Genomic DNA, 15498 nt, shown 5'->3' on the forward strand with positions numbered 1-15498 from the left:
GTTGTTTTATTACTGTTGAGGTTAAAGAGTTCTTTATAGATTCTAAATAGAACTACCATATGACCCAGTCATTCCACTACTGGGTACCCAAAGAATACAAAAACACTAATTTGAAAAGATACATGCACCCCTCTGTTTATAGCAGCATTATTTACAATTGCCAAACTATGGAAGGAGCCCAACTGTCCATCAATAGATGACTGGATAAAGAAGATGTGGCATATGTATACAATTATTCAGCCATAGAAAATAATGAAATCTTGCCATTGGCAATGACATGGATGGAGCTAGAGAGTATAATGCTAAGTGAAATAAATCAGTGAGACAAATACCACGATTTCACTCTTATGTGAAATTTAAAAAACAAAACAAACAAGCAATAAAGAGACAAACCAAAAAACTGACTCTTAACTAGAGAGAGCAAACTGATTGCCAGAGGGGAGGTGGGTGGAAGGATAGGTGAAATAGGTGAAGGGAATTAAGAGGACACGTAACGTGATGAGCGCTGAGCAATGTAGAGAATTGTTGAATCACCATATTGTACACCTGAAGCAGATATAACGCCATATGTTAACTATACTGGAATTGATATGAAAAAAAATAAATTGCATCAGGGGTGCATGGCTCAGTGAATAAAGCATGCAACTCTTTTTTATTTTTTTTAATTTTTAAAATATAGTTTATTGTCAAATTGGCTTCTATACAACACCCAGTGTTCATCCCAACAAGTGCCCTCCTCAATGCCCATCACCCACTTTCCCCTCTCCCGCACCCCCCATCCACCCTCACCTTATTCTCTGTATTTAAGAGGCTCTTATGGTTTGCCTTGCTCCCTCTTTGTAACTATTTTTTCCCCTTCCTGTCCCCCATGGTCTTCTGTTAAGTTTCTCAAGATCCATATATGAGTGAAAACATAAAAGCATACAACTCTTGATCTCAGGGTTATAAGTTCAAGCCCCACTTTGGGTGTAGAGCCTACTTAAATTATAGCAAAAAAAAAGTTGTTTATATATTCTGAATACAAATTCCTCATTAGGGATGTGATCTGCAAATATTTTCTCCCCACTTATTGCTTGTCATTTCATTCTCTTAACAGATTATTTTGCAGAGCAAAAGTTTTTAATTTTGATAAAAGTCAGTTTTTCAACTTTTTGTTTTATGGGTTGTGCTTATGGTGTCATTTCTAAAAACAGATCGCCAAATCCAAGATCTCCAATGGCTTGGTTTTTTCTAGAAGTCTTATAGTTTTACATTAATATTTAGGTCTGTTGAGCTAATTTTTGTGAGTTACATGTCTAGATTTTCACTTGCACATGGGTGAATAATTATTCCAGCATCATTTATTGAAGACGCTATCTTTTCTTTATTGAATTGCCTTTGTAACTTTGTCAAAAGTTTTTTGCACCTACGTTTTTGTAGGTTTATTTTTGGCCTCTCTATTTTGATCAATTGATCAATTGACATGTATACATCTATCTTTTTAACACTACCACACTGTCTTGATTACTATAGCCTTGTAATAAGCCTTAAAATTGGGTAGTGTAAATCCTCCAACTTTTTTATTTTGTGTTGTTATTCTTTAAAAAATTGGCTCTTCTCATTTCATAACCTTTTCCATATAAAAGCCGAATTCCCTTGTCAATATCTAAAATATGTCTGCCGAGATTTTCCTTGGGATTGTGCTCAATGTGGAGATCAAACCGGAGAGAATTGGCATCTTAACAATCTGAGTCTTCCAGCCCATAAATACAGCATCTTCCTCTCTGCCCAGAGCAGATTCCACGCTGCCAGCCCAGAGCCTGATGTGGAGCTTGAAGTCTTGAACTATGAGATCATGACCTGAGACAAAACCAAGAGCCAGAGCCTCAGCCGACTGAGCCACCCAAGCGCCCCTCACAATCTGTTTAGTTTTGTAAGAAACTTCCAAACTCTGCTCCAAAGTGATTTTACCATTTGCTTTCCCACCAGCAAATGATTGAGAGCTCCTGTTGTTCCACATCCTCACTAGAATTTGATGTTGTCATTCTCAGATTTTGGCCATTCTGATAGGCATGTAGTGGTATCTCATTATTGCTTTAATTTGCATTTCCCTGATAACATAGGATGGGAAGCACCCTTCCATATGTTTATTTGCCATTTGCCATCTGTATATCTTCTTTGGAGAGATGTCTGTTAAGGTCATTGGCTCATTTTTAAATCAAGTTGTTTGTTTTCTAATGGTTGAGTTTTGTTTTGTTTTGTTTTTTAGGTTTTTAAAAAATGTTTATTTATTTTTGAGAGAGAGAGATCATGACCTGAGCTGAAATCAGATGCTTAACCAACTGAGCCACCGGGACATCCCTCTAACTGTTGAGTTTTAAGAGTTCTTTGTGCATTAAAAAAAATTTTTTTTAAAGTTTATTTATTTTGAGAGAGAGTGAGGCAGCACGAGTAGGGAATGGAGAGAGAGAGAGAGAGAGAGAGAGAGAGATCCCAAGCAGGCTCTGCACTTTCAGCACAGAACCCAATGTGGGGCTCAAATTCATGAAACCATGAGATCATGATCTGAGCCGAAACCAAGGGTCGGAGACTTAACCAACTGAGCCACCCAGGCGCCCCACGAATTTACACATTTTAGATAACAGTTCTTTATCAGCTGTGTCTTTTGCAAATATTTTTTCTCTGCCTGTGGCTTATCTTTTCATTCTCTTGGCACTGTCTTTCACAGAGCAGAAGTTTTTCATCTTAATGAAGTCCAGCTTATCAATTCATTCTTTCACGCATTGTGATTTTGGTGTTGTGTCTAAAAAGTCATCACCATATTTAAAGTCATCTAGGTTTTCTTTTATGTTATCTTTTAGGAGTTTTATACTTTTGCCTTTTACATTTATGTCTATGATACATTTTCAGTTAATTGTTGTGAAAGGTGTAAGGTCTGTGTCTGGAGATATTATTTTGTATGTGGATGTCTAGCTGTTCCAGCATCATTTATTGAAAACACTTGTGTTTGCCCCATTGTATTGCTTTTATTCCTTCGTCAAAGGTCAGTTGATTGCATTTATAAGGGTCTATTCCTGGTAATTTTATTCTGTTCCATTGATCTATTTGCCTATACTTTCACCGGTAAGATACTCTCTCTCTCACTGTACCTTTATACTAAGTCTTGAAGTGGGGCGCCTAGGTGGCTCAGTCAGTTGGGCGTCTGACTCCTGGTTTCAGCTGAAGTCATGATCTCACAGTTCATGAGATCCAGCCCCGCATTGAGCCCTGTCTTAGCTGCACTGACAGCTCCAAGCCTGCTTGGAATTCTCTCTCTCCGCACCTCCCCAGTTCATGTGGTTGCTCTCTCTCTCTCTCTCTCTCTCTCTCAAAATAAATAAATAAATGAACTTAAAAAAAGGTAACAAGTCTTGAAGTTGGGTAGTGTCAGTCGTCTGACTTTGTTCCTCTTCAGTACTGAGTTGGCTGTTCTGGGCCTTTTACCTCTCCATCAGTTTATTGATATCCACAAAATAACCTGTCTGGAATAAGAGAGTTTTTCTTTCTGAATTCCAGAACTACATTAATTAGGCATCAGGAACCTCCATTTTCAAATACAATTGGAATACATTATTTTATGCACTAAAACAAAGTGATGAATAAAATGGAGCAAGATGACTCCACTTTTTTTTTTTTTCTTCAGGGAGTTTCTCCATTTTCTCATAAGAAGGGATCATTAAAATAACCAGAAGACAGGGGTGCTAGGTGGCTCAGTCAGTTGAGCATCCAACTGTTGATTTCAGCTCAGGTCATGATCTCAAGGCTCTTGAGTTTGAGCCCCCCACTGGGCTCTGCACTGACAGCATGGATCCTGCTTGGGGTTCTCTCTCTCCCTCCCTCTCTGCCCCTTCCCATCTCATGCTCTCTCTCTGTCTCTCTCTCAAAACAAATAAATAAATTTAAAAAAAATAACCAGAAGACAAATGACACCAAATCAGTAAAAGTGTAGATCAAATGGTCCTTCGGTAACTATTTTCACTCAATTGTAGTTGAGAAATGCGTTGATTAAACCGCTAGCTAAAGCCATGGGAATCTACCCCCAAACCAAGAGCACACTGTACACACTGTATGTTAGCCAATTTGACAATAAGTTATATTTACAAAAAAAAACTGCTGGCTAACAAACAAACAAAAAAATTCATATGCTTCTCCTGATGCCTAAGTGGCCTTAGTTATGCCATATATGGTGATCTAGACTATAACTACTGGGTGACAATGCCCATGTGGCTTAACCAAAGTAATGGTGACCCAAACCAAGTTGAACAACAAATCCCAAAGTGGAGCGACCTGTGCTCGTCAGGTTATATTTTTGTATGTGGGAAAGTGTAGGCTACAGAATAACCCACTGTTGGAAATGGAGTTGCTTTTTGGCCTAGCTATTGCACTCTGTAATTATTGGCAAAGACACTGTAGATCAGCAGGTCAGTTTAAACTCCCTTGTGTGGATCATAATGGATTATAGCTTTGCCTTGGACCTCATCCTGGCTGTCTGAAATAAGACTTGCTGATCCCCTTTGGGACATATTCATAGTTGGCTGAATTTGTGCCCTTGGCAGAGAGGGGTATGATTAAGGTGAAGACTGCAAGGTGGCCTCAGCCTGCTGCTTGGAGTCCTGTTGATAGAAGCTTTGATTAAATGCTGAATGAGACAAATTAAATGAATTTGCTCTCAGCCTTTGTGGTCAGATTAATCAGAGTAGCTGATGGGGTGGCATACTCATGTAAAAATTCAACTTGGCCAAGAATGTGTTATTGTGGGCTGAGGGGTGGATTGTTGAAAGAGGCAGTCTGCCATGGGCCCTGAGTGTCCCTGCATGTTCTTGCTGGGCATACCATGAATGCAAAGCCTTGACCATTCTTTACAGGGCCCATTTCTGCAGGTTGTGTCTTGAGCTGGGGTAATGTCTCCTCTGACGTTCACTTACTAGACAAACAATGAATCTCCTACACTCAGTGTTTCCTCTAATGCAACTCACTGCATGCCCAGGCATCCATCACGGGCCCTTTGTGTCACTTCTGTGGGACTCATGAGGCACGGGGAACAACACAAAGGAACACGAAGCTCTGAATACACTACTTTTGCGGTGAGCAATAAAGTCCTTTGTCTCTGACTCAGGAATTTTGTGTCTTCTGCCAGCATCCACAAAATAAGAACAGGCTAACGTGTTAGCTTATAAGCAGGGTAAAATCCCAAGCTTTGCACAGTTCTTGACAATTCTATGCTTGGATTTGGCTGATGGTGTTATGACAGAGTCATTTAACTTGTTCTCCATGTCCATATTTCTTATAAACTAGAAGCCAAATCTGAAAATTTCATCAGATTCAGCTCCAGCTTTCAAAGCAGAAATACTCTGCATTTGTGCTGTGTTCTTCCTATTGCCCCACATTAGGAGACATAGTGTCAGGTTTTCTACTTTTAGTGAAGCTAAATTTATTCAGCGGATTTAGGTGGCTTCAGCACATTAGAAAATTCCCCATCAACATTTCAGCTAATAGTTTGAGCATGCATTGATGATCATTGCCTGGATCTCTTATTTCATTAGTGGATTTTAAAGGGTGACATTTAAATGGTATCATTCATCCTACATTTATCCACTGTATGCCTTTGGCGAAGGGGAACTTTCTATCATCAAACAATGGGTTGCCCTAAAATCAGTTCAGCCCTTTAACCTAGGCGGCCTCTTCCCCAGGCCCCTTGTTTCAGGGTGTCCTACACTTTGAGGTCTTCTTCAAACTGAAACCATGGATAAGAGGGGACTACTATACCACTATCGGCCTACATTTGTACTCTCACTTTCATAGTAAATATATATATACATATGTGTATATATATAGTGTAAATATATATATATAGTGTAAATATATATATACACATATATTTACGTATATATGTACATATACATATATATGTAAATAAATAAATAAATAAATAAATAAATATATAGTGTACATGTATGAATGTTTTTATTTAGCTCTTATTTCAAAATGTCCAACATAAAAAGGCAGTGGTAATATTCAAGTGTTTATTTGAAGTTGTGTTTCATAACTTTGTTCACAAATAAAGTATCCATTCTGCCAATTTGCTTTTCTAGTAAGGCAATGAAACCATCAAGATTAAGTGTACATTTTACAGAGAAATTCTGATAAAGTTGGCAAAAATATGTATTTCTGATATTTAAGGGAAATGTTAGAAAATCATCATACTATGATTGGAATGTGTTTTTTTTTATCTTCTAAAGAATAAAAGTCTATGGGAAATGGATAAATAGATATATGTAATACTAAAAAATACATAGCATTAAAAAAAAGCCAAATTTCTGATACAACAATAGAGTGGATAATTCTCACAGACATTAAGTTGAGTAAGAAGTCCAAATACAAAAGAACACATATGGTAAGATTCTGTTTATAAAAACTTCCACAACATGGAAAACTGACTAATGGTAAAAGAAGTCAGAATAGTAGGTATCTTTGGTGTGTGAGGAGTTTCAGGGGAAGGGGCAAAGGAAACTTTGAGATGCAGGAAATGTGCTGGATGTTAATGTGGGGGATGGTTATACAGGTCTATATGTTTATAAAAACTCATCAAGCTATGTACTTTATGTATTTTACTGCATGAATTAGTTTCCTATTGTTGCCATACAAGAAACCACAAATTTAGTGGCTGAAAACAACACAAATTTACTGTTACAATTGTAGAGATTAGTCCAAACTGGGTCTGCAGGGTTGCATTCCTTCAGGATGTTCTAGGGGAGAATCCATCCCAAGGCTTTTTCCAGCTTCTGGAGGCCCACATCACTCCAACCTCTGTTTCCACCTCCTTCCCTGTCAGACCCTCCTGCTTCCCACTTATAAGAAGCCTTCTGACTAGTTGGCCTACCTGGATAATACAGAATAACCTCCCCATCTCAAAATCCTTCATCACATTTGCAAAGTCCCTTTTTTTGAAATAATTGTTAAGTTTATTTATTTTGAGAGAGATAGCACATACAAGCAGGGGAGGGGCAGAGAGGGAGGGAGAGAGAGAATCCCAAGCAGTCTCTGTGCTGTCAGAGCAGAGCCCGACTCAGGGCTCAATCTCAGAAACTTCGAGATCATGACTTGAGCTGAAATCAGGAGTCAGATCCTTAACCGACTGAGCCACCCAGGTGCCCCAAATGAGAATTCTTTTTCAAGCTGGAAGAAAATAAGAACAACTTCACTAAAGTCAAAGATAGTACCATGGAATTTATTAACAAACTTACACTATTTACAAAAACGTTTTGTTCAAGATTTTTCAATTTCCATCCTTGCAATTAATAGATAGAAATATGCTTAATGATGCTGAATTGGAAATTTATTGTGCTCATTTGACTATGATTTTAAAAGTCATCATAAATAGATTTAAAGATTTTTTTTAATTTAAAATAACAAATTGGATACTTTATACATTTGAAATGAATGAGGACCATGTTAGCCAACTTAGCAGAAATTATTAAAACATAATTTAAAAAAACTAACAAAAGAAAACAGAAAGGGCTCCCTGGTGGCTCAGTTGGTTAAGCATCCAACTCTTCACCTCAGTTCAGGGTTATGAGTTCAAGTCCTGAACACCTAGCGTGAAACCCACTTTGAAAAAAGAGAGAGAGAAAACATGAAGATTTTGAGGCCAAAGAGCAATTTAATCAGTCTAATCACACAAGCTTTGAAATCCACCTAAAATGTTCATACCTAGTTTCCTGGAAAGAGCTTCTTACTCATTGCATTACTTAATTACTTAATTAGTTAGTTGAAATGGGACTCAGTGCAGTAGTGTAGTTACTGCAAAAGCAACAAAACCAACTGCAAACATAACAGACAAGATTATAGAATCATATTAATAGACTCAAAGCTAATACTATACAATTAGTTGAAATACTAAGTGCACGGATTTTATTAAATTTCATTAACAAGATTGTCTGAAAAATATCTTCTACTACTACCATCATATTTATATTTATTTAATTTAATATATATTTAATTTTTAGTGTCATGATAAGAACATTACTTATTGAAATTATTTATTTATTTGGGGGTTATTCCTGGACTGTTTTTCACTCCTAATCTAACACTGTCCTGAGGAAAGTACCATACAACTTCTTTTTAGCCTTTTATACTAGTTTCTGTTCTCCATCCAGACGCTATTCTCTGATACTATCAAAGGTTCTGATCTCCAAGATATTGTTAATCACAAACAACTGAATGTATGCCTCCTTATTTAATAGTAAGGGCATTATATCGATTTTCTGAAATTATATAGATACGTTATCAATGAGTTACACTTCAGGAGAGTAAAGAGGACAAAGTATTAGCTGTGTAAAAAGGAAGCATGGAGTCTGATGAGGATGAGAACCAATGGTTAAAGGAAGAGTTCCTGGTGAGGTAAAGATCAAAGCCAGGATGCCACATCCTGGGAACTGATGAGGAGAGATAGGGTAGGAAAGATAAAGACCAACAAAATGGAGGGCCCCCTGAAGGATCCAAGAGGGAATGTGGTTTTGCTACTAGTCTAGTTGACACAAAAACTCCCAGTAATTGTTATGACCATGTTTAAAATATGTACACAGGTATTTAAGAGATCTTGGTATCTGCTTTCTGACTGCTCATATTCAGATTAAACCAACCATGACTATTCTTAGTCAAACAAAACCTTTGTTATCTGAGTTACAAAGTGTTATGTAATTTTCAGTAAGGATGCCAAGACAATTCCATGGGGGAAAGAATGGCCCTTTAAAAAAATTTTTTTTGAAATGTTTATTTATTTTTGAGAGAGGGAGAGAGAGCGCAAGCAGGGGAGAGGCAGGGAGAGAGAGGGAGACGAAGGATCCAAAGCAGGCTCAGTGCTGACAGCAGAGAGCCTGATGTGGGGTTTGAACCCACAAACTGGGAGATCATGACCTGAGCTGAAGTTGGATACTCAAAGGACCAAGCCACCCAGGTGCCCCAAGAATGGCCTTTTTAACATGTAGTGCAGGGACATCTGCATGTCTGTGAAAAAAAAAAAAAAAAAATGAATACCTACTTTACATCATACGGAAAAATTAACTTAGAATGTCTCAAAGACCTAAAGTAGGAGCTGAAATAATACAACTCTTAGAAAAAACATAGGAGTAAATCTTTCTGACCTTGGATTAGGTAATGGTTTCTTAGATATAACACCAAAGCACAGTGACAAAAGAAAAACTGGATAAATTGGGATTCATAAAATTAATTTCTGTGCTTTAAAGGACACCATGAAGAATGTGAAAAGACAACCTACAGAGTGGGAGAAGTTTTTTGCAAGTTATATAATCTGGTAAGAGACTTGTACCCAGGTTATATAAGAACTTATACAACTCAAGAACAAAAAGATAAATAAACCCAATTTAAAAATGGGCAAAGGATCTGAATAGAATTACTCCGAGGAAGATATGCAAATCACCAATAAACATGTGAAAAGAAGCTCAACATCACTGATCATTAAGGAAATGCAAATCAAAACTACAGTGAGGGGCGCCTGGGTGGCTCAGTCGGTTAAGTGGCTGACTTGAGCTCAGCTCATGATCTCATGGTTCATAAGTTTGAGCGCCACGTCAGGCTCTGTGCTGACAGCCTGCTTCAGATTCTGTGTCTCCCTCTCTCTCTGCCCCCTTCCGCTCATGTTCTGTCTCTGTCTCTCAAAAATAATTAAACATTGAAAACAACAACAACAACAACAACACTATAGTGAGATGCTATTTCAGACCTAACAGGACAGCTAAAATAAAAAGGACAGACAATAACGAGTCCTGGTGAGGATGTGGAGAAGTTGTACATTGCTGGGATTGTAAATTGATGTAGCCACTTTGCAAAAACAGTTCGGCAGTTATTCAACCTTCAAATGTAGAGTCACCATATGATCCAGTAATTCCTTTCCTAGGTATATGACCAAGAACATTTAAGCACACGTTCACTAAAAAACCTGTACACAAATGTTCCTAACAGTATTATTCATAATAGTCAAGAGATGGAAACAACCCAAATGTTCATTGACTGATGCACGAATAAACAAAACATGGCACATTTACTACAGTGGAATACGTACTATTTGACCACAAAAAAGGAATGAAGGACTGACACAGGCTACAACGTGGGTGAACTTTGAAAACATCATGCTAAGTGAAAAAATCCACACAAAAAGGCCACAACTGTATGATTCCACTTATATGAAATGTCCCAAATAGGCAAATTCCTGGAGTCAGAAAGTAGATTAATGATGGCCAAGGGCCAGGTGGCAGCAGAATGGGGAGTGACTGCTAAGGGGTATGTGGTTTCTTTTTGAGGTGAAGGCGATGGTCACACAATTCTGTAGATAAACTAAAAAACTTTGACTTACACACTTTAAAAGGTTGAAATTTATCATATGTGATAAATCTCAATAAAGCTTTTATTATTTTTAAATTCTGTATAGGGGCGCCTGGGTGGCTCAGTCGGTTAAGCGGCCGACTTCGGCTCAGGTCATGATCTCGCGGTCCGTGAGTTCGAGCCCCACGTCGGGTGCTGTGCTGACAGCTCAGAGCCTGGAGGCTGTTTCAGATTCTGTGTCTCCCTCTCTCTGACCCTCCCCCGTTCATGCTCTGTCTCAAAAATAAATAAACGTTAAAAAAAATTTTTTTAGATAAATAAATTCTGTATATAGATTTCTTTTCTACAGCAACCTTAGTGCATTTAAGGTAGAAATCTATTTCTAAGAATTCAGTTTACATACTGCTTTCTGGGTTTTAGATGAAGTGTGATTATAATATCTGTATTTATTTTAGGGGCTTTATTCATTTGCTGTTCTTAGGAACATTTACAGGGTGCCGATGAATTAAGAACATATAAAATGGGATTTTACCTTTTTTTGTGAAATTTTAGGAAAATTCAAGTATCTTCTTAACTTTTTCTATTGCCTCCTTTCCAAAGCTTTGCATCTCTTTTTAGAGAGTATTTTAAGTATTTGGCATAAATTGAGATCTACATTAGACATGATACAAACAGGAAGTTTGAAAGAAGCCATATATAATAATTTTTAAAGCATTTGGTTAAATGTTTGGAATAGCCAAAGTGAGAGGGGGAAAAAAAGTATTTAATCATGCTCAATTCTTAGCAGTTCCATTTTCCTACACTGAAGTCCTGTTGGCAAACATAACCTTGGAGCTAGCTCACACTGCGTTCAAAGTCTTTTCTTTCACAGTGAGTTTTTTAAAAGTAGTTTTCAAATATTCCAGAGTTCTGTAAACTTTACCAACAATTTTAAGTAGTCTCACATTCCCTGTGACTCAGCTTACAGGATCTGCAAAGGTTAGAGGCCTAGGAGTTATGCCCCAAACTGAAACTAGGCCGACCCAGGACCACATCTACATTCATAGACACACATGTCTTAATGGATGGAAGTAAAACACGTCCTTCTCAATATAAAAATCAGGGTTCTGACAACACCTGCATTTGGAATATTCATGTGCAGGACCACTATTGAGAAAATAGGTTTGGAGGGATTGCAACTATAGGTAAAACCTTATAAAAAACACTACAAATTTTTCTACACTCACAAAAATAAAGCCATAGACACTGTGTGACATTGTGCATATCTTAAACTAATGTTAGGTACATTTTAACCAATAATTCATTTCCCTTCCTTGTTATAAGAAACATTTTGGGATCTTTCTCACAATTTCAATGAGATACTTATGATTTTGTTCTTTTGCAGATATTACATATAAGAAGTATTTTTTTCCTCTGTCTGATCCTCCTGCAAATGTCCAGTGCCTTTTGGTTTCATAATTTCGAGATGGTGACTTCTTGTTCCCCAGCCCTACTTCAGTCCCAAGACACAGAATCACTTCAATGTTTGAGATGCTTTGAGAAACCTTTATTTGAACTATTTGATCCAGCCAACTAAGTGTTTTTACAACCTCCTTTCCATAATATCAGGCTATGTAGCCTTATCTTTGGCCATAGAAACTTTGCACAAAACACTTATCATCAGCTCCCTGACGACAAGTGAAGGTTTAGGTACCTTCTGTACTGCTAAACAAGGAGTGTCTTATCCTTCCTTAATTTCTTCTGGGAATGTAAAACCTACCCCAGTAGTACCTTTGCTTTGCTTCCTTTTTTTTTTTTCTTTTCTTTATCCTAATATCTCTCCTAATTATTGCAGACATTGTACCTAGAATCTAAATTGGTAGGGAAAGTTTTGTGTAAGTACACAAGGACACCTGCACTTTTAGTAAGAGAAGCTAAGGTTGGGGAGAAATCACAAAACCCCCCTCAGTTCATGACAGCCTTCTCTCTCTTCTCCAGAAGGGAAGCAGATAAAGGCACAGTTCTTCCAGGTTGAAAGTTCCTGGCAAATCATGGGTTTTTAAAATAAATGTTTATTTATTTATTTTGAGAGAGAGAGAGAGAATGGGGGAGGGGCAGAGAGAGAAGGAGAGAAAGAATTCCAAGCAGGCTCTGCACTGTCAGCACAGAGTCCAACACAGAGCTGGATCCCATGAACCATACAATCATGACCTGAGCCGAAATCAAGAGTTGGATGCTTAATCGACTAAGCCACCTAGGTGCCCTGGCAAATCACATTTTTTATTTCCTGAGGTCTTATTTACAGAGCACTTGGCTTCTTTTCTTCCTTTTCAGTACTAAAAACTATTCTGATTTATCTTCTATTATTCTCCTTTTTCTATACCTCTATCCAATTCCTTTATTTTACCCCATCCTCTCTTTCCTTCTAATGCCAGAACTCTGTATTTTCCAAGTATCCAACATGTTTTAACTGTTTTAGCGATTCAAAGTACTAACTATCCTTTTCTTTGGATCATTTAGAGATACCCTATGAAAGACACCCTTCCTAAATGTTCCAATGTGTTGCTAACAAAGTGGAAGTGTTGCAGGAGAAGGTTCTCAATGTTTCTTGTTAATTTTTGGTTGTTGAATATAGGTAAGATACTTTATACTTTGACAAATCCAGATTAAATGAGTGCAATTAATGTCAGCTGAATTTAAATGTCAGCTTGAGGTAAGGGAAGAGATGTAAACAAAAATTAGGAATTTATTCTTAAATGTAGCACCCTAGGGAGGCAGTTTGCAGAGTGGTTAAGAACTAAGACCCTAGAGCCAGACTGCCTGGGTTTGAGTGCAGCTTTATCCCTTACTGACTGTGTGACTTTGGGCACCTTTCTTATCTTTTCTGTGCCTCGGCTTCCTCATGTGTAAAGTGGAGGATGCTTTTACCTCATGGGGTTGTTACAAGGATTAAATTAGTTTATAAAAAGCATTTATTATTGCCCGGTAATAGTAAGCAAAACATAAATATTAGTTACGATGACTCAAAATTACAGTAATGAATAGATCAAGTCCCCAGAAATATTTTTAGTTTTTAGAAGTATGAGTTTTTGTAAGGTTTCTGATTTTTGAAAGATCACAAATGTGGTCTGGAGTACCCCAAGAAAAAAGTTTGGCTTACTAACTGATTAATGAGTTTTTAAAAAAGAAACCATTTTGTGTGACCCAGTACAGAGTGTAAAGTTCACTAACAGGAGATGTCTGGTTGGCATAAAAACCATTAAAGAAAATCCTGAGCATGATGTTAAACTCAACTCGGAAACACATGCTTTACATTATTGTCCTATCAGTTCTCAAGTTCCTGGCATATGTCGCTGAAGCAGACTTTTTTTTTTTTTTCAAGTAGTCATTCTCTCTTATTGCTTTTGACTTAGATAAACGACCTTCTAACTAACTATTGGGAAACTTTTTGTAGGCTTTATTTGTGATTGTTATTTAAAGTGATAGCTGTGAAAGACTGTCAAAATATCTTTAGCATTGTGCTTTTCAAAAAGAAAGGATAATTCCTTTGAAAGTAATAATGAAAGGATAATCAAATCCCAGATATAAGAAGGATAAGGTCTGTGAGCTCATGGATGGCATTCATCTGCCAAGACAGGGAAGTCTGTTTTAGGAGCTAACTGGTTTTGCTTGCTTCATACTGCTGAGTCTACTTGAGTTGCTACATTGGGGGCAAAGTGCACTGGGCAGTGGCCCAGCATTTTACTCTTCCAGCCAGGAAAGACTATGGCAATTCTGCTTCTACAGTCATGGCCAATTCATGCCATCTAATAGTCTGGCTTGTCACTGAAGATGTGAGTAACTTGAATGGTCTAAATATTCGTTAAATATTTAATACAAGTACTACTTTTAATAATATTAATGAGGGGCACCTGTGTAGCTCAGTTGGTTAAGCGTCCCACTTGGGCTCAGGTCATGATCTCCTGGAGCTCGAGCCCCTCTGAGCTGTCAGCACAGAACCTGGAGCCTGCTTCAGATTCTGTGTCTTCATCGCTCTGTGCCCCTCCCCCGCTCATGCTGTGTGTGCGTGTGTGTGTGTGTGTGTGTGTGTGTCTGTGCGTGTGTGTCTCAAAAAATAAATATAAAAAATTAATAATATTAATGATATTATTAAAACATAATTGATACATATTAATAAGATTTATGAATAAATATTTTACCTAATAACAACAGCTATTTTGTTATTGTCTATACGTGAATTATGGCAGCTTGTAGCCAATATGGAGTTTAATGAAACATACAAAAATAAAGTGCAAATCTGCATTTTGAATTGAAAGCACATTTAAAAGAATTTCAGCGTTTATTATTTTTTTTTAAGAATTTCAGCATTTATTACAAGAGTTAGATCTTCATAATTTGAGAGGCAGCATGACCTGGTGGAGCAAATACAGGCTTAGGAGTCAGACTGATGGGCTTTGAATCCTACTTTGTTTATTTCCTAATTATCTGAGGCTACAGCAGTTTTTTAATCCCTCTAATTCTATTTCTTCATATAGAGTGGGGACAATATCTACCCAGAAAACTTTCAAGAATTCAACTAGATACATACATGAAAGAGTGCCTACCTCAGGGAATGACACTCGACTCCCCCCTCCCCCCAACGGAAAGAGAACCGAACCCTAATTAAACCCTCAGAATAATGAGCAAGGTTTTCAGTAAAAGAAAAATTTCATGTGTAAAATGATTACCAAGAAAGTACTCTATAGGCAGTGAGAGTCTATCCTCAATCACTTTATTTTTTTTTTATTTTTTATTTTTTTAAATTTTTTTTTTCAACGTTTTTTATTTATTTTTGGGACAGAGAGAGACAGAGCATGAACGGGGGAGGGGCAGAGAGAGAGAGGGAGACACAGAATCGGAAACAGGCTCCAGGCTCCGAGCCATCAGCCCAGAGCCTGACGCGGGGCTCGAACTCACGGACCGCGAGATCTTGACCTGGCTGAAGTCAGACGCTTAACCGACTGCGCCACCCAGGCGCCCCTATCCTCAATCACTTTAATAATCACCTTTAGATATTAATTCTATGGTTAACTAAATCTCAAAGTATAGAATTTGGAGGTTTTCCCTATTGTAATGAAAAGATCATTTGTATAGACTGCAAAGAGACCCAGGACCCAGAAA

The sequence above is a fragment of the Panthera leo genome, chromosome A1 (assembly GCF_018350215.1).
Source record: "Panthera leo isolate Ple1 chromosome A1, P.leo_Ple1_pat1.1, whole genome shotgun sequence".
NCBI classification, from domain to species: Eukaryota; Metazoa; Chordata; class Mammalia; order Carnivora; family Felidae; genus Panthera; species Panthera leo.